This window comes from Physeter macrocephalus, chromosome 20 (genome assembly GCF_002837175.3).
Source record: "Physeter macrocephalus isolate SW-GA chromosome 20, ASM283717v5, whole genome shotgun sequence".
NCBI lineage: Eukaryota > Metazoa > Chordata > Mammalia > Artiodactyla > Physeteridae > Physeter > Physeter macrocephalus.
Window position 1 is genome coordinate 88702176 of NC_041233.1, and position 20522 is coordinate 88722697.

Consider the following 20522-nt stretch of genomic DNA (forward strand, 5'->3'; position numbering starts at 1 on the left):
GGTATGCGGGCCTCCCTCTGCTGCGGCCTTTCCCGTTGCGGAGGACAGGCTCCGGACGCGCAGGCTCAGCGGCCATGGCTCACGGGCCCAGCCGCCCCGCGGCATGTGGGATCCTCCCAGACCGGGGCGCGAACCCGGTTCCCCCGCATCGGCAGGCGGACGCGCAACCGCTGCGCCACCAGGGAAGCCCAAGAAATTGTTTCTATTTTTATACTACGCCATATCACCTTGTATTAAAAGGATTCAAAGCATAAAATGATATGAAAAAATTGAGTGAAATAGACAAGATAAAAATTCACATCACTGAAAATACAGAAAAAATTAGAAAGCAAGTCCAATAAGCCAAAGCTATGGAAAAATGCCCATGTTTTTAAGATGCTGTTTTGCAAATTCAGCTCCTGAGCTTCCTGATGGCCCAAGCAAAAAGATAAAAGTATGGAAAAACTCATAGGATACAAGTTTTTAAAATGTTGAGCAAAGATTTTCCTTACTTTTGAGTTTAAACATTTTTTTAAATTGAAGTATAGTTTCTGTACAATATTATATAAGTTACAGGTGTACAATAGAGTGATTCACGATTTTTTAACGTTATACTCCATTTATAGTTATTATAAAATATTGGCTATATTCTCCATGGTGTACAATACATCGTTGTAGCTTATTTTATACTTAAGAATTTGTACCTCTTAGCTCCCTACTCCTATATTATCCCTTACCCCTCCCCACTGGTAACCACTAGTTTGTTCTTTACATCGGTGAGTCTGCTTCTTTTTTTGTTATCTTCACTTGTTTGTTTTATTTTTTAGATTTCACATATAAGTGATATCATACAGTGTTTGTCTTTCTCTGTCTGACTTATTTCACTTAGCAAAGTGCCGTCCGAGTCCATCCATGTTGTTGCAAAGGGCAAAATGTCGTTCTTTTTTATGGCTGAGTAATATTCCATTGAATATATACACCACATCTTCTTTATCCATTCACCTGTTGATGGACACTTAGGTGGCTTCCATGTCTTGGCAATGCTTAAGTTTTGAAGAACTGTCTTATGTGGGTTTGTAGATTCCTTATGTTTGAATGTAGGTGACACTGGACAATGTAGCAAAATGCATTTTCAACAATATTATCCCTATATCATAGGCTGCAGCAAAACCGAATGTGCAATTCCAGATATTTCCAAGACCTTTTCCAAATGCCAGTCTATGGCACACGTGTTCCTGGAGGAATGGCCGATGGAGAAGCAGTGTGTTATGCCACAAGGGTCAAAAAAGCACAGTGATTAAGACACGGATCGCTCATTGTCTCTGGAGGCAGACTGCTGGGCTTGAATCTCACTCCCCCAACTAATAACTGTGTGACCTTTGGAAACTTTCTTTACCTCCTCATGCCTCAGTTTCCTTTTTTGTAACATAAGGATAAAAATAATAACTCATAGAATTATGATGATTAAACTACTTAATATATGTGAAGTGTTAGAACGATACACGGTATATAGGAAGAATCCAAGTAGTGTTAGCTAAGGAATGATACAGTCAGTGCATCATATGTACCTCAGAATCATATTCAGAATGCAAAACACTGAAAAAAGCTTTTTTAAAAACGAATATCTTATTTGCTGAGATGAATAACATTTCCCTTTAGTCTTTGCACATTAAAAAAGAAAAACAGTTAAATTCTAGGTAGCAAATATGGAGATGGTTATTGTGCATTATTTCACATTTGTTCTTTCTGTTTTCCTTCTGGGAATCCATCGGTTCTGGGTATTTGTATGGTTCATTTTGCTGACCGAAAGGAGTTGGATGTTTAAAAGTGTGGAAAGGCATTTCTACTAGGACAGCAGTGGTTTGGCAGGCACACTGAGAAGCCTGACCATTCTGTTCCTTGCCTCAGAATTCAGAAGAGAGAAAGTTCCAGAGTGAAATACCAAGAGGCACTTATAGAGACAGGACAACTTTGGTACTTGGGAAATAGCTTCCGGTGTATCCTGGAAGAGTCTTTTCTCTGCCCCGTGGATTTCTGTGTCAAAGATTAGTTTCTGATCAGGGAGTGACCAAGGCTGTGTGACCAGATGATTCAGGCCAGCCCACCACTGAGACTTGTGGTTCCATCGGGGTCAGGAATCTGCGGGGTTAAAATGGTCAGTCACATCTGGATAAAAAGGTGAACCAGTCATTCTCTGTGGCCCAGAGACCGGTGCAGATTTCCTCAGAGCAATTTAAAAAGTATACATGCCCAGGCAATACCCTAGAGATAAGGACTTGGTTGACCTGGGTTATAATTTTAATGAGATGCTGATGTGTCCCCCCTGATTGAGGATTACTTACTACCTTACATTATAGAGGTTCCACATTCAGGTCCATAGAGGCAGGCGGCCAGAGGGAAAGTGTAGCACTCAGAGCATTTATAGATATCACCCAGATTATTAGCCAGGTATATGCTGCTGTTTAAGAGCTGGATACACTTGTCTCAAATCCCACAGAAAGGCCACAGCCTCACTGTGACTTCTTCCAATCTGGGGACTATTTGGCTGTTGACCTTTGGCCCTAAGCTCCAGTTTCTGCTGAAGTCACTCAGTTTATGGTGTGTTTCTTTGCCTTTTGTAAGGTCTCCTTGTTCCACCCTACATCAAGCCATAGGTACAGCTAAATTCCTTTCCTTAATTTTCATGGAAAACCACTCATAGATTGTGTGCATTTCTAGAATTACAGAAGTTTTGGAGAAGGTGGAATGGGGTTAGGATGGAGTAAGCCAGATGGGTTCTGACCGAATATTAAATATCCTTGATCTTAAGTAGTGGTGGCCTTCAAGGCCTTCCCGGATTCCATTTAAGCTCCATGTTACTTGACCTTCCCCTTTCTCTCTGCCTTGCTCTAACTGATTCCTGATTGACCATCCATTTTAAAATTAACTTTATTAGTTTATTTCACATAAACCAAACTGTAAGCATTTAGAGTATACAGTCTGATGAATTTTGACAATCATATACACAGTAAAACCGCTGCCACCATCAAGATGAAGAAGGTTTCCATCACCCACAAGTTTCTTCATGCTTTTTTAATTTAAATTGATTAATTTGGCCTGCATTGGATCGTTGTTGCTGCACGCGGGCTTTCTCTAGTTGCGGTGAGCGGGGGGCTACTCTTCGTTGCGGTGCGAGGGCTTCTCATTACGGTGGCTTCTCTTGTTGCAGAGCATGGGGAGTTTCTATTAATATCAATTTTTACCATTTTAGAAACTAAAAGTAAGAATTTTAAAAAATATTAACTCAAAAATAACACTAATAAAGCTGTTTTTAAAAAAATAAATTTATTTATTTATTTTTGGCTGCTTTGGGTCTTCGTTGCTGTGTGTGCGGGCTTTCTCTAGTTGCAGCAAGTAGGGGCTACTCTTTGTTGCGGTGCGCGGGCTTCTCATTGCGGTGGCTTCTCGTTGTGGAGCATGGGCTCTAGGCACACAGGCTTCAGTAGTTGTGGCACATGGGCTCAGTAGTTGTGGCTTGCGAGCTCTAGACCACAGACTCAGTAGTTGTGGTGCACGGGCTTAATTGTACCACGGCATGTGGGATCTTCCCGGATCAGGGCTCGAACCTGTGTCCCCTGCATTGGCAGATGATTCTTAACCACTGCGTTACCAGGGCGGTCCCAAAGCTGTTTTATATAAACATAAATTTCTAACCGAAGATAACATTTTTCAAAACCCAAAAAATTTGGTGAGAAGAATGGTCATGTTTAACATTTTTTTGAGTCTCTTTAATGTTTGGCTCAAGTAAAGATAGATGAATTCTCATATCTGTTTCTTTTTTTTTCTTTTTTTAAAGATTTATTTCACTTATTTATTTATTTTTTGGCTGTGTTGGGTCTTCTGTTGCTGTGCACGGGCTTTCTCTAGTTCCCGCGAGCAGAGGCTACTCTTCGTTGCGGTGCGAGGGCTTCTCATTACGGTGGCTTCTCTTGTTGCAGAGCATGGGCTCTAGGCATGCGGGCTTCAGTAGTTGTGGCACGTGGGCTCAGTAGCTGTGGCTCGCGGGCTCTAGAGTGCAGGCTCAGTAGTTGTGGCGCACGGGCTTAGTTGCTCCGCGGCATGTGGGATCTTCCCGGACCAGGGCTCGAACCCGTGTCCCCTGCATCGGCAGGTGGATTCTTAACCACTGAGCCGCCAGGGAAGCCCTTCATGCTTTTTTTCATTCTAACCTCTCTCTCCCCCAGCCACATGCAATCCCCACATGCAGGTGACTTCTTTTCACTATTGATTAGTCTGCATTTTTCTAAAATTTTTAAGAATTTTCTAAAACTCAAATCATAGTATCTACTATGTTGTATTCCTCTTCTGTGCCTGGCTTCTTTCACTCTGTATAAGGATTCTGAGATTCATCCACATTTATTCCTTTGCATTACTGAGTAGGATCCCATTGTACAGATATACCACATTTTGTCCACCATTCGCCTGCTAATGAATGTGTGGGTTGTTTCTAGTTTGGGGCTTTCGCCGAGAAAGCTGCTGAAACATTTGTGTACAAGCTGTTGTGTGGTCATGTTTTTGTTTTTCTTGGGTAAATACCTAGGAGTGGAATGGCTGGCCCATATGATTAGTGTGTGTTTCACTTAGGAAACTGCTATATTGGCTGCACATTTCACTACATCCTTGGCAGTGTATTATTAAACAGGTACATGCACTATAACTTTGCCAACAATTGGTGCTGTCAGTTTTTTGTTTTTATTTTTGTTTTAGTATTTAAATGGGTATGTAGTAGGATGATGTTTATTTTCTGGCTCTAGAATTTCCACTGTATTCTCTTTTATATTTTCTATCTCTGCTAAGAGTCCCTGTTTTGTATCCATTGCAAGTAAATATTCCTTTGCCACAAGTTTCTTCATGCTTTTTAAAAAAAAAATAATTTATTTTTGTCTGTGCTGGGTCTTCGTTGCTGCGTGCGGGCTTTCTCTAGTTGTGGCGAGCGGGGGCTACTCTTCGTTGCGGTGCGTGGGCTTCTCATTGCGGTGGCTTCTCTTGTTGCAGAGCACGGGCTCTAGGCATGTGGGTCAGTAGTTGTGGCACATGGGCTCAGTAGTTGTGGCTCACAGGCTCTAGAGTGCAGTCTGATACATGTGTTACAGTGGTTTAAAAAATCTTTATCTGCTAATTCCAATATGTGGGACTTCTCAGGATTGGCCTCTATTCATGTCTTTTCCCTTGAGAATGGGTCCCGTTTTCTTGGTTCTTTTTAGTTTGGGGGTACTGGTTACTGGACATTATGCATCCAATTTCAGAAGATACTGGACATTATGAATGTTATTTTATGGTAACTCTGGATTCTGTTATTTTTCCTCAAAGATTTTTGATATTTGGTTTTAGCAAACAGCTCATTTGATTAGATTCAGACTTAACCCCTTTCTCACCTATAGTGGGTACTGCTCAAAACTCAGATCACATCTTTTAGCCTTAGCTGAAAGCTACTTTGAGTCTGCTTACATTTGCCTTTGTCAGGGGCCAGCCAGAAACTTGGGCAACGTTTATATATGGAATTTGGGGCCCTCATTTGTGCTTTTACGTTTCCAGGATCCCCTCTTCACTTCTGGTGGCTGGGGTCGCCTCATGTTCTTCCCTTTGGTTCCCTAGTATAGAAAGATAGCTGCTTTTTTGTCTCCCTTTCAGAATCTCTCTGCTTTTGTTCATTTTCCAGTGCCTTCGGCTGTTTTTGTTTATTTGTTTTTTGTATTTTGTGCAACGTTCATAGCTGCTCTCTGTGGTTGGGTCAGTCTGTGAGGAGCTTATTCCTTTAGATCACCAGCACCAACCTCTCATTCATTTTTTATGCTAAATAGATAATTATCTCTTGCAGCTTTTTCGTCTTATTCCAACCCATATTTCAGGGTCTTACCTTCCACGCCAACTGACTGATGGCGTTTTCCAAAATAAAAATAGTCCTATCTCTAAAGACAAATTTGGGGTGCCAGCTGTTAAGACAGATAATCTTCCCACCCCCACCCCCCTTTTTTTTTTTTTGGTAACATAGCCACAGAGCTAATAATTCAAGGTTAGAGCCTATAGGTGAGTTTGGGGCAATAAACACAGGGAAGAAGCATGGAACACTATAAAACATTCTATGTTTCTGCAGACTATGCACGACTGAAGAAAAAGAGACCAAGAGAGAACAATAAGTGAGGTCGAGAGAATAAAATGAGCAATGACCTTATCAAAATAACAGACGCAGCCAAAGATACAAAGTGGTTGCTCTCCAACGGAGGCAGAGAAAGCCCCTGTAAAATGCTGACTGGATACCAAATAGGTGCAGTGCGGGGTCTGTCGTCTGCTACAGGAAGGGGCAGATGGCAGGTGATGACATAAAGACACAGAAACAGAACTGAAACTCCCAGTCATTTGCAGTGAGATGGCTCTTCCCAACTCCCCAGCAAGGAGAGGCTGGGAATTGAAACCACCATGCCATCATTCCAGCATGACTGAGGAGTCAATGTGGTGAGCACATGTGCACACCCTGTAATGTGGTCACCTACCAATAGCTTGTGCCTGTTTTCTCCTGAAGTTTAGAGAGATAATCCTATTCCTGTCTGGTTGGAGGAGGAAATATCTGGTCTTTCTCATACTGTGCACTCAGGCACCTTGCATGCTTGGGGCTCAGAAGGCACCGCCACACCAATAGCTCCGGGAGAGACGGTAGAGGGAGACCAGAGGGGCCCATCCAGGAAAGAAAACTACTTAAAAACAGAGTGTTTCCTGGGCCAATCTGATGATCAGTTTATTAGTAATGTATATATGAGTGTGTGTGTCTATGTATATATATATTCTACCTCTTAGAGCCTCCAGGGTGGCTGAACCACACGTTCTCTGCTCTCTCTTCTTTGCTCAGTTCCTGAAATCTATCCAGCTTCCCGCAGCAGGATCATACTAAAGACAACCTTCTCAATCTCATACGTTCCTCACGCTAACCTCCATCGGCTCTTGTTCTTCTCAGTGCAGCGACTTGAAAGAGTCATTTACATTTTCTATCTTGACTTTGTCTCCTAGTCACTTCGGGGTTCATCAAAAAATATTATTAGGAAGTATTTCAAATATTCAGCAACAATGTATGTAATGCACGTATAAGCTATGGATGTTAATACCCGTGAAGCCTTCACCCATCTTAAGAAGAAGAGTGAGAGGGACACCAGTGTGCATCTGTCCACAGTGGAGTCCCTTTCCCACCCACCTTTGGTTCCACTATACTGATTTTTCGGGTTTTCATTTTCTTCCTATTCACCACAGTATAACCTACATATATATATCCATTAGCAATATATTGGGAGTTTTGGTATATTTTCAACTTTGTATAATTTATATTATGTATTTTCCAATACTTGCATTTCCTCTCAATTTTGTAAGAGTTCTTTGTTTTGTTGCAAGTGGCTGCAGTGTTCATGTTCACTGCTGTATAATACTCTGTTGCGTGATTATAGTTTAATGTATGTATCCATTCTCTTTTTGAATGACATCTGAAGTTCCTCCAGGTTTTATCTTTTAAAAAAATTTTTGTCTTCCCTCTACATTTCTTTCTTGGGAGACTTACTTTTAGAGCTTTTAAATATGTTCCCAAATTTCAATTACCCTCACCTTTAGATCACACATTCAAATTCTGCTGAACATTTCCACCTGTGTATTTCACAAACACCTCAAGTTCATAATTCTTGAATTCGTCCTAATCTTCAACCTGCATCTGATTGATTACAACATCCTGAGAATTTGACCTGCAAAATATTCTGGAATCCATTTTCTCCCTGGCATCCCTGATATGACTATCCAAGTTTAGCCTTTTACAGTTTCTCCCTTGGGCTGTTGAAACAATAACACAATGAGTTTCTCTGCCTTCACACTTACCCTCTGAGTGACATCATTGATATAGCCCCCAGAGTGATTTATCTAAAACTCAGTGTGACTGTATCACTTCCTAATTTTAAATGTCCCCTGGTTTTGAGTCACCTACACTGTAAAATCCAAGCTCCTACCACGGTATCCAAGCACGTCACAGACTCCTTGCACTGGCCTTATCCCCTACTCCTCCCTGTTTGCATTTTAGATGCCAAAGACCTCACGGTTCTTCAGATATACTGTGTGGGTTTCTTCCTCCAGGCCTTGCATATGAATTTCCCTCTGCATAGAATACTCATGTTTCTTTCTTCAGCTGACTACTTCCTTCTGAATCAGCAAGATTCAGCCCAGTCATCACCTTCTTATTCTACCCTGTTCCGGTTCCTCCCATAGACCTTAACCCATCGTGCTAAGAGTGTTCATTTATATGTCCGTATTCTCTTCTAGAATATAAACCAGAGAAAAGAGACATTTATTTTTATATACTCGGCACTAAGTACAGTGCCTAGCTCCTAATATTTTCTCAAAAGATGAAAATAGGACTTTGACCTGAAATAGTTAAATTACCTCATCAGACCCTATCACAGTGGCCTGAATGAAATACATGTCGACACTACCCTTCTCTTCCTTAATTTTCAAGCAAGTTTCTGATGTCCAATTAGTTTTTCTTAGTGCATTAGAATCTACAACATACTGTCTCTATAAAGGGGTACTTGCTGCCTGTTGTACATTGGGTATGTTGGTGTCAGCGTGTTCACCCATTTAGCCAGTGTTCCTGGTCATTATCGCTAAATAATAAACTACCTCAAACTTAATGATATAAAACCACCATTTTATTGTGCTTGCCAGTCCCAAGAGCCAGATACAGGGCACAGTGGGAAGGTCTTGTCTCTGTTCAGTGCTGTCTTGGTCCATAGCCGGAGTGCCCAAAACAGTGGGGGGCTGGAGTCACCCCCATGCCTGGTAGCTCGGCTGACATTACTTGAAGTCTTAAAATAACTACCCACGGCATCTCCAAGCTGCTCGAGCTTCTCACGTAATAGTTTTACTGGGTTCTGAGAGGGATCCTCTCCAAGAGAATCAGGTCACCTGGAAGTATTTCTGCAATGCGTGGTTGGGTGAAGCAATCATAGCTTCATAAGCCTGAGCCTCCGAATTCTAACAGTCTGATGTCCAGACATGAGGGACTAATGACTAGATTCACACATGGGCTGCTCTTTGGAAGCTCCATCTCAGTGCCGAGCTGGCAATCTTAGCTGGTGTCCCTTTTAGGGTGGCCCCCAACTGGGGGAATGATGGATTTCTCATTGACCTGGCCCCCCGGGGGAGAGGTGAAGTTATCACACATTAGTAGAAAGAATGCATTTCTCAATTTCAAGGATTTGGGCCTTGTTTGTTTCAGGGGCTTTCCTGACCTTTAAGGTTGTTTATCTGGGAATACACTTGACCTTCTGTGATCGATCTCCAGGCTTCCCTGTGGAGAACAGACTCCTACATCCCAAACAGTAACTTTCCATGATCTCACTCTCTTTTCTCTCCCCTTTTGTAATCAGTCAAGTTTCTCTGGGTCCTGGAGAAAGAACATATTGCCCCAGGGAACAAGATATTTCCCATAAATGCAGGCTTCACCCTGGTGCTGAAATACACCGTAGTTTGGAGTCCGTACTCTTTACACTGGAGTTTGGCAGCTGCGGTTGCCTGGGGCACCCAAGCCCAGCCCCCTCTTCAGTCCTCAAACCCAGGCGCTGCCCTCACTCTCCACACCCATCCCTTTCAGCATCACCTCTGCTCCTTCCTTCCACAGGTGCCTTCCTTCTGGACAGAACAATGTCCAATCAATCCAGATGCAGATGGACTACAGCTTGCCCTTCTTTTTTAAAAAAATTTATTTATTTTATTTTTTTGGCTGCGTTGGGTCTGTTGCTGCGTGCAGGCTTTCTCTAGTTGAGGCGAGCAGGGGCTTCTCTTCGTTGTGGTGTGTGCGTTTCTCATTGCGGTGGCTTCTCTTGTTGCGGAGCATGGGCTCTAGGCGTGTTGGCTCAGTAGTTGTGGCACACGGGCTCAGTAGTTGTGGCTCGCGGGCTCTAGACTGCAGGCGCAGTAGCTGTGGCGCACGGGCTTCGTTGCTCCGTGGCATGTGGGATCTTCCCGGACCAGGGCTCGAACCTGTGTCCCCTGCATTGGCAGGTGGATTCTTAACCACTGAGCCACCAGGGGAGGCCCCAGCTCGCCCTTCTTAAAAGCCAGATCATGTTGCCATCTCGGGAGAATCTCTGGATGTGCTTCACAATCTTCCAGATTCACAGGCTTCCTTCCGAGCCGCACGGAGGTCTCTGAGCTCCTCTTCCTGTGGCTCCTTTGCTATCACAGGTGCACCTGTCGCTTGCCCTCCAGTCTTTGAAAAGGCCACAATGTCAAAGCCCACTCTCAGGTTGATTTTCTCCTTCCCAACGTTCTTCTCTCCCCAGCGATGTGCTTCATGGTTTTCCCATCTGCTTCTTTAATAATAATTAAATCAACGCAAAGGCCATGACAGTCACAGGGCCATTCCAGAAGAGGGGAAGAAGAAAAGGTTCATTTCTAAAATAGAAATTCTTGTGCGCCAGGAGGACAGGCATTACAGTAGTCAGTACGTGAGCCATTTTGTTATGGAAAAATCTGGGTTTGTTTTGCTTCTGTCATATTTTTCCTGTTGCTTCTGTCTCCAAAGATATTGTCCTACTTCAGAGCAGGGGTGCTGGTGGCATTGCTTTGCTCGAGGTGGGACAGCGGGGAGGACTGCAAATCTGGTTAGCAATTCCTCTGCACCAAAGTCAGCAGATTTGCCCTGTGGCAACCGGCTCCCGGCTGCCGGGGCAGAGCTGGCCCTGTGGTGGGGTGACTGCAGGACTTCGGGCCCCCTGCTTCGGTTTCCAAATGGAACCATCCCCAGGGTGGCCAAGCTGCTGCCATTTGTCAGTTTCTACCGACACATCCTTTACAGATAAGTGGGCTGCAGCTCCGCCATATGGGCTGCTAATGGTGCAGCTGCCGCAACAGAGCAGCACGCTCAGGGCTGAGCGAAAGAGCTGTGCTGAACGGATGGGGCCTGACATGGGAGGACTAAACACTGTCTGCCAGGCTCCCTGGGGCTTCAGTACGTACTGATGGAAGCCGAAGAGGATGTCTGAGAAATCTCACGTGCTGCGGGCCCAGACCTGCCTGCTCTGAACCTGAGGTTTGAGTATTCCATGCCACCCTCCTTGAGGAGCAAGTGAGTTGGAATTGCCCCTGTCACTTCACAACAGCATGATGTGATTCATGCAAATTAACGAATTTTTCTCAGCCTCCGTTTCCTCATTTGTAAATCGAGGATGCTAATACTTACCTTGGAGGGTTGTTACCGTGATGACTTGAGAAACTATATGTAAAGCGCTTTCCACGGGGCCTGGTACGAAGGGCCTGGGCTTTGCAATCAGACAAACCTAGGCTGTAATCTTAGCTCTGCCACCTATTGGCACCTGGAGCTTGGGAAAGACCTAACATGTTAAAGCCTCAGTTTATGCATCTGTATAATGGCTCAACGATCATTTCCTAGTCAGTTGTTATTAGAATTAAGTGACCATCAGTGAACCTAGGAAAACATCTCACACGTACCGGAGGCATGAGGCTGCTGGTTTCCCTTCCTCTGTTGACACAGCTCGCTCTCACTCATCTGGTGCCGGTGTAGGAAGTGACTTCCCCCGTCACCATCGCCAGCTTATCGAGGCCAACAAGAACTTACCTGTCAGGAGGCTGCCGAGGAGTTCATGCATCCAGCTCACACCTGCAGTCAGGAATGGATTTTCCGCCCCAGGTCGCCTGAAGAAAAGGTGTGTAAATATGGAGCTTTCAAACTCTGCTTTCACAAAGACTAATTACCACCCCGGAAAGGCCCAAGCCTGGGATTTATATGTGTGGTCGCAGATTTACCTCATTCCTTCCAGACCACCACAATAAGCTCAAAAGAGAATGGATAAAAGTCATTTCCCTTTGTTGAAAAATACGGGGTCGAAGCTGTAGGATATAAAATAGCATTTAAGCTATTCCTGAAGGGAAGGGCCATTTGATGAGAGAAGAAAAAGCCTCAAAAAGCAAAGAAAACAAAGGGAAACTTCGGGTCCATGGAGACGCAGAGAAATTAGCACAGTGGCAAAGGCGGAATGACAGGACAGGACAGGAAAAGGAGTGGGGCCAAGTGACACTTCTTTGTCCTCTTCTAGCCTCTTAGGTAATGGGCTCTGAAATGGAGAGAGACCACCTGAGAAGGGGCCCGGCCATCCTGAGTCTGCTGGGTTCCCTGAGGGGATGGCACGCACCCGCAGAGAGGAAGCCTCAGGGCTCCCAGATGTCTGTGTGCCGCTGAGGTAGGAGGTTGAGTGTAAGAAAGTTACAAGGTAAACGCCGTGACTAAACCTCAAAGCAGATGGCAGAGCTGGAACATTGTGCGTGAGGAGGGAGTCTGGTGATGATGAAAGCCAGGGCAGTGAGGAGCCCTCTTAGGCATCCCGGGCTTGCTGTGGTCAAGGTCAGAGCTCTGATAACAGGCACAGGGCGCCCTGGAGCCTTTCTGAACTGTTATTCACATCTGATGCGTCAGTGTACCCAAGATTCAGCACCTGAGCCAAGAGAGCTACAGGAATTATTGTTTACATTTTTCAGACGGGAAAAGCAAGTATGGACATCATTAGAATCATAGAGTCTTAGAAATGAAAGGAATCTTGGTTGTATATGTTACCAAAGGGATTTGCAATAGCTCACCATAAACAGAGAGACCCATATATACTGAAGCTGTTAACACAGACTGAAAAGGTGAAAGGGACAGAACAAGAGAGAGAGAGATAAACAAACCCAAACCCCAAACTCCTTTTTAAACCTGGCAGCAACTGGCGCTTTATACTTCCTAGCAACAAAGACAAAGGGAAACAAGTGACCTCAAAATCACCTAATCCAACCCCCTCATTTTAGGGATTAGGAAATGAAGGTCTATATTATTTTTAAAAGCTTTTCATCAGTGAAATGTGTTTCTGGAGTTTCTGTAGCTAAGCATGGAATTATTTCCACTTTAATGCTGCAGATTGATGTTTTTCAAATGGGCTTTCGCGTGAGGCACACCTGACCTCCCAGAAACCAATTACGCACCAGAGCAGTGCCGAATGCTACATGAAAAGTTAACCTTCAAGGGGTTAGAACTGCTTCCACAACAAGAAAACAGTCCCTTTACGGGAGTACCGTGGTCCCAACCATCTGCAAGCCTCGTATTCTGGATGCCCTCTCCACTCCCTTCAGTTAGATTACTCCAAATCCTTCCATCCTTTTAGCATCCTCACCTTGCTGTCCTGATTTCACCCTAGTTTTCCACTTCTGTGCATAGTTGCTGGGCTTAGGGCAAAGTGAGAGGGGCCCCTCAGGAACCCTGCCTGGATAGTGATTATTTGCTGAAATTTGCCCCAGGAGTTGGGCAGTCAATTTAGCAGATCATCAGGCAGGTAACTGATGTACTTGAGAGAGCAAACCCTCTCTGGTGCACCAGATAGGTTTTGAAAGGTAACAAGTGGAATGATGGCGCCTTGAAGCCTCTAGGGCAGGAGAGAGAAAAATGCTATTGGAAGGGGCCCTGTTACATCACGAAGTGATGGAACTCATGACTCAGCCATGGTATCTACCCCCATGAATCTCCCTACCCATGGCACAGCAGCTGATCTGATCTGTCTCACCTGCTTCTTGTCCCAGCTGGTATGGCAGCAAGCAGCTTGGCCTGGATTGCTGACACCTTCACACAGGTACAACCTGGCAACATCTCACATCACCCCTGTGCCAGTCGCCTCTTGCTTCCCATTTCAGGGCATCTCTGCTCAGCACATTGCATCTGTGACCTACAGAGTAAAACTTTGATTGGGGGGAAGAAGGGGGCGATTTTTAGCGCTTCTTTGTGGATAACCCTCAGGACCAGTTACATTTAACGGTGGCTGTTTCATCAATGTCTTTCGGGTTGTCTCTCTCCCCTGCCCCCTGCTTCATTCTCCTTACCCCTCTCTCCTGCTCTGTGAAGTTCCCTGGTGAACTGAAAGTTGAAAGCCTCTGCTTCAGTCTCAGCTTCTGGGAGATGCTGGGCATAGACAGGTACTTACCTTCTGGACCATTTCTCCTGCTTCCAGTTAAACTGGACCGGGCTTTCTGGTCAGGCTTACTGAGAGAGCAAGTTAGAGTCTATGATTGATTTGATTTTTAATTTTGATTTTGGCCACCGAGACTTGATTTGCCTCTTTTGGAGAAAGCACCCTGATTTTCCTTGGGCAGTTATCCATTTACCACCCCTGGTTATGCAGATCCAGTGACGTTCATTCCAAGTGGAGCTCAAGGAGTGAACGTGTGGTTTGCTTCCAGCCAATCAGAGCACTGTATACCTGCTGGCCAATGGCTGATCCAGGATGGTCACATGATCCAAGCTGAGCCAATGTGACACAATAAAAACTTCTGCTAGAACGATTGGATAAGAGGCATATAGTATTTTCCAATGTACTTGCAAGCCTGAACCTAGAAATTGTGGTAACAAGGCTGTTGCAGCCATCTTGCTAACCCAAGGGGGAAGTCATCTGCGACCACATAGAGGAAACAGACCTTCGAGAAACCAGGACCTGGTGACATTTTGACCACACTCTTCCCTTCCATTAAGCTATGGCTGAGGCCCTAGACTTTTCATTTATTTGAGCCAACACATTCCCTTTTTGTGTAAACCATTTTGTTGTTGTTGTTATTGTTCATTTACAATCCAAAGAATCCTGACTGATTTAAGGGTACAGATTTGCAGCTAGTAGATAAGTCCTGGTGATCTAATTGCACAGTATATTGACTACACACAATAATACTAAATAATAAACACCAAACTTGCTAAGAGACCAATCTTGATTATTCTCACCACAAGAAAGAAATTATAATTATGTGACATAATAGAGGTGTTAGCTAACACTACAATGGAACCATATTGCAATATATAAATGTATCAAATCCACCCTTCCTACACCTTAAACTTATACAGAGTTATATGTCAAATATATTTCGATTTAAAAAAAAAAGAATCTTGACTGATATATCGAGTTCTTTCTGCCTCACGTTCCTTATCTGTGTAGTCCATTTTGGTTGTCACAGCTAGACTGTTTTCTAAAATTTATGTGTATTAAATGTTGAAGATATAAAAAAGAATACTTTTAAGATAGCTATCTATCAAACTCCCAAGTTTTGCCATCCAGTTTAAGAAAGAAAACATGACTGTTTAAAGTTCTCTGTTGCCTCATCTAGATGCTACACCTAACTCTACACCTTCAGAAGTAGCCACTACCATGAATTTTGTGTTAGATTCCCTTGCTTTTCTTGATAAATTTATCATATGTTTGTGTCTCTAATGAATGGTGGTTTTGCATGATTTTTAACTTTATGTGAATGCAGTCATGGTGTACATCTTCTTCCTTGGCTTGCTTTTTAAACTCAACTCTGTGCCGACGATCCCCGACTTACAATGGTTTGGCTTAATGGTTTTTCAACTTTAAGATGGTTCGAAAGCATTACACATTCAGTAGGAACTGTACTTCAAATTTTGAATTTTGATCTTTTCTTGGGCTGGTGATATGCAGTGTGATCCTCTCTCAGGATGCTAGGCAGAGGCAAAGAGCCGTAGCTCCTGGTCAACCCTGCAATCAAGAGGGTAAACAACCGATACACTTACGTCCATTCTTTCTCACTTTCAGTGCGGTGTTCAATATTACCACGTGAGATATTCAACACTTTATTATAAAATTGGCTTTGTGTTAGATGATTTTACCTAACTGTAGGCTAATGCACTTAAGTAGCCTAGATGTTCAGGAGGTTAGGTGTATTAAATTCATTTTTGACTTACATTATTTACAACTTAGGATGGGTTTATGGGGAAGTAAACACTTTGTAAATCGAGAAAGATCTGTATTCTGGGATTCTTCTGTATTGTTGCATGTAATTATAATGCATTCATTTTTGATGTTGTATGCATATACTATGATTTTTTCTGCTGTTGTTAGCATTTTTATTTCTAGATTTATTTGCTCTTGTAAACTACTGTGCTATGAACATTCTTGTACATGTCCTTGTGCACCTATGCATAGGTCTCTTTAAGGCTTATATCTTTAAGAAGAATCTTTCTTCATCTGCAGGTTCATATTTACTAAATAACTCCAAATTGTTCTTTAGAGTGGTTTTACTAATGTACACTTCCATAAATCATGAATAAGTACAGTTTTTCCATAACTTCTCTAAAATTTGATATTATCAGACCTTATTGTTTGCCAATAATGATGCCTATGAATTTGTATCCCTTGTGGTTTCAACTTACATTTTTTTCTGGTTAGTAATAATGTTGAAATCATAATGACATCAAAAGGATTTGATCAATGTTTCCTCTGAAGATAAAACATATATTATATATTACACATCTTTTATTTTAAAGTGAGCACCTGACATATATTTTTCATCAGTTAATGAGAAAACCAAAAAAATCGTGAGGTTGTTCAAAGAGAATTGAAGACAGTGGAGAGTTTGTAGTGGCTGATGCTTTGAATGAGGTGGCTAATTTCCACACAAAACTAGTTAAAATCCTACAGTGTAATAAAACTTCAATTTGGAGGATTACTTCTATATGCATAAATCTTTTGCATCTCTGTCAAATGGAAAAAAATCTTTGCATTCATATCAGACCAGAATCATTTACATTGCTATACATTTTTTATATCATCTATACTTACAGACTTGAAAACTATCCTCGTCAACAGTGAATAATAAATCAAACAAAGGAAAACATTCCAAGTGGAGAAGCTGGCACGATTGTTCTGTAGAGAACCGGATAGTAAGTGCTTTAGGCTTTGTGGGTAATTTGGTCTCTGGGGCAACTGCTCTTCTCTATCCATGAAAGCAGCCATAGACAGTATGTAAATAAATAAGTGTGGCTGTTCCTATTCAATTGTATTTATTTCCAAAAAGTAGGTGGCTTCAGTGTCTGACCTGTAGGCATAGTTTGCCAACCCCTGACCTGGAGAATCAGATAATCCACAGGGGAGCCTGCCAGAAAACACTCCGAGACACTGAAAGAACATTCAGTAATCCCTCTGGTCTATTTTTTTCTCAGCAGTTATTTTTCTTAGCAGTCTTTCCTTTGATCATAAATAATCTCCCAAGATTATTCTTGATCACGAAAAGCTGGCCTCATTGTGTTTGACTCTAATTCATGTACACAGTTGCCGTAAAAAGTGTTAATTTACGCATATAAGCCACATTTTGATGCTGTCAGCAGATCTAGAGCTCTATGGTGTTGGGGATTGTAAGGCCGGAAAATTAACTTCCCTCTGGAGAAATGAAATAGTTTCTATTATTTTTCATTCCTCTCATTTTCTCTCTTAGTTTAAGGCCAGGGAATCAAATCCAATGTCTCTAAATACTGGTGAAATTCTCTCTCCTCTAACTAAGGTTCATGGCCAACCAAGTAGTGGCCTTCCATACTACTTATAAGCACTGGAGGCTTTAAGCCAGGGGTCAGCAAACTCTGTGTAATGGGCCAGACTGTAGACACTTTAGACTTTGAGGTCATAACAACTCTTTTCCAACTACTCACTCTGCTGTTGTAGTGCCAACAACAATATGTAAACAAATGGGTGTGCTTGTGTTCTAATAAAACTTTATTTACAAAAACAGTTGATGGGTTGGATTGTATGGCAGCCATGGTTTGCCAACCTCTGCTTTCAGCCATAGAGCAGGTAATAGCCCAGTTTCTCATCAGGTACCATAGAAAGTAGAGAAGAGCAGATCAATATTTAAAGACAGATTTATCATTTTAATAGAGAGTAAACCTAATTCTAGTTATGCATCAATAAAATATTTGATTCTAAAGGAATGAAAACTTTTAAAAGAATCTTTTAAATAAACTCATCAAAACTGAGCCACTTTTGGCAAAATGTTAACACAGTTTAATGCTTCTTTTCATACTCATTATTTGAACGTATCATAATCCAAGGAAAATAAAATTCCCTCTTGCAAAAGGAATTCAGGTGTTTTTCATCACGATCCGCTTTAACATAACAAAACCATCATATTTTTCACCTAAGCAAACAAAATCACATCTAATGACCTTGCATACTAAGTTGTACTTATATGTTACTATTGCTCCTAGTAGAGCATTCATGTATGGGAAATAAAAAGTATGTAACATCTATTTCACAGAAAGAATTTGGAGGTGGGTGACATGTACAAATACAAGCATTTTCACAAAATTTCAAGCTCATTTACATATACAGCATGACTCTTATGGCCACAGATACCTTTTTTACACCTTTTTAATGTTTTAAAGCAGCAAAAGTGAAGACTTCTATTAACATTACTTAGGGATATAGCCACTCCAAAATGCATAAAATAAGAAGTTACAAAGCAAACACTATATATACATATACTATTATATATATTTTACATACATACATACATTTTTCTTGATAGTATTCTATCTTAGAAATTAGTCGAGTATTCAAAGATTATATATATTAAGCAACTCAATTAATATAGATTTAAGACCTTAAAATCACCTATGAGATTTGGTAATTATGTTTAAATTGAGATAATTACTATTAACATAAAAACACTTGTTAGAGTTATAATTAGATTTAAACACATAATTTTATGTTTTTCATAATCTGAAACATTTGTGAGAGTAATGTAAGTTTCTTTATTTAGTAAATCAGTGTAAGAAGTTTAGGAAGATTAGATTCACCAAACTTGTCATCAAGAAATTAAAAAAACAAACACAAACAAAAAGCTACATCTTCCTTTTAAAAATGAAATGAAATGTGCAGTTGTATATACTCTACACTGGTAAAGTCAGGGAAATAAACATAGCTGTCTGAAAGCAAATTAATTGTACCAGACTGATCTGCTCAAGGATTCATTTTTATAACATGAGCTTAGCTTCTGATTTAGCACTTTCTATGAGAAGTTTGCTTTTCTTTAAAAGTTAGCAGATTTAAAGCATTAGAAATTCAGGGTTTTTTTATTTTCTGGGAATTGTGGGAATATGAGATTTAGATAAGTTCTTATTAATGTCCATAAATCAATGAGAACAGAGCACATTTATTTTAAGGGACTTTGTAATTTATTAAAATACCCTATATATTAATACACCTACATACACGCGTGTGCATGCACTCTCTATATATGTGTATATATATATATACATATATATGTGTGTGTATATATATATATATACACACACACACACACACACACATACACACATATATACATACATGAGACAAAATGAGAGGTGAAAGCTTTTCCCAGTTACAGACACAGGGAGTTTGCAGCTTATGCTTTACAGCTACTGTCACAGGACAAAATAACATAGAAAACAAAAATGCATCAATCCTGATCTCAAAGATCTATTCTCCTTTCTCATGGAAGCAAGGCATGTTCTTGCCCAAACACACACAGAAAAAATCTAAGAAACCAAATTCTCTGTTATCTCTCCTCCAGTGAGACTAATCCCTCTCTATCTGTTAGAGATTACCTAATGGTAATACCATAAAATCAACCCACCAATCACTCTTGCCACCAGTGGGCAATAACTTATGAGACATGAAATTCAGAAGTAGAGGTGAACTCAGGGAAGAAGCAGAAGCAAAGACAAGTCACAACAGAGCATTAAGAAGGAAAAACAAGAAAGAGAAGAAAGAAAGAAAAAAAGAGAGAGAGAGAAAGAAAGAAAGAAAGAGAGAAAGAATGAAAGAAAGAAAGAAAAGGAGGAGGGGATGGAGGGAGGGAAGAAAGAAGGATGAAAGGAAGGGGAAAGAAATCTTAGGGTGACCCAAGATTCACCCTAGAAGTCAAGACCTAAGTCATGTTTAGACCTAAACAGTCCATAATGGCACTTCTTGGGCAACACAGTTCAAGTAGCTGTAGAAGGTAAACCAACTAGTCATCTCAGTAGGACCTCCAAAAAAGTGTCACATATAATTTTCAAGAAGCTAAAAGCCATGTCTCTCATGCAAACATGAAGTAAGCATGTGTGAAAGACTTATGCGACTCATTAATGATAGAACCAGCTAGATGAGAAGGCCTTCTCTAATCTTTGTTTAAATATTTATTGGCTCATTTACATGCTCAAAACCTTCAGTAAACCCTTATTTTCTTTGGTTTCTTGCATCTGATTGGCATAGAAAATCAAAAAAAAAAAAGATGAAGAAAATCTTGGATCTTATGGAAAACAACATTCATGACAAATTTTCCACATCCTTATCATGTCTTTTGACTCCAAACCCTGAGTTCTTTCTACTGCGCTGTAGCCACAATCCCTGTTCTCTAGGAGCTTATAAAAACTTTGGAAACATGAACAAACAGTGAACAAATAAGGAACCCAAGGTAGAAACTCAGTGGTTACTGGGGGCTGATTTGCTCATAACATCAAATTCATGGAGCAGGCAGGAACTGAATGGGTTCTGAAAGTCAAAAGTCCTTCAATAAGAGATATTCAATGGAAATAGACAGCACAGGATTTCATCTGCAGTACATTTGGGGGGATTTAAGCCAAAGAGAAGGTGAATTCTCAACTGATGACCCAAAAGTTGTCTTTATATGTTGTTCAC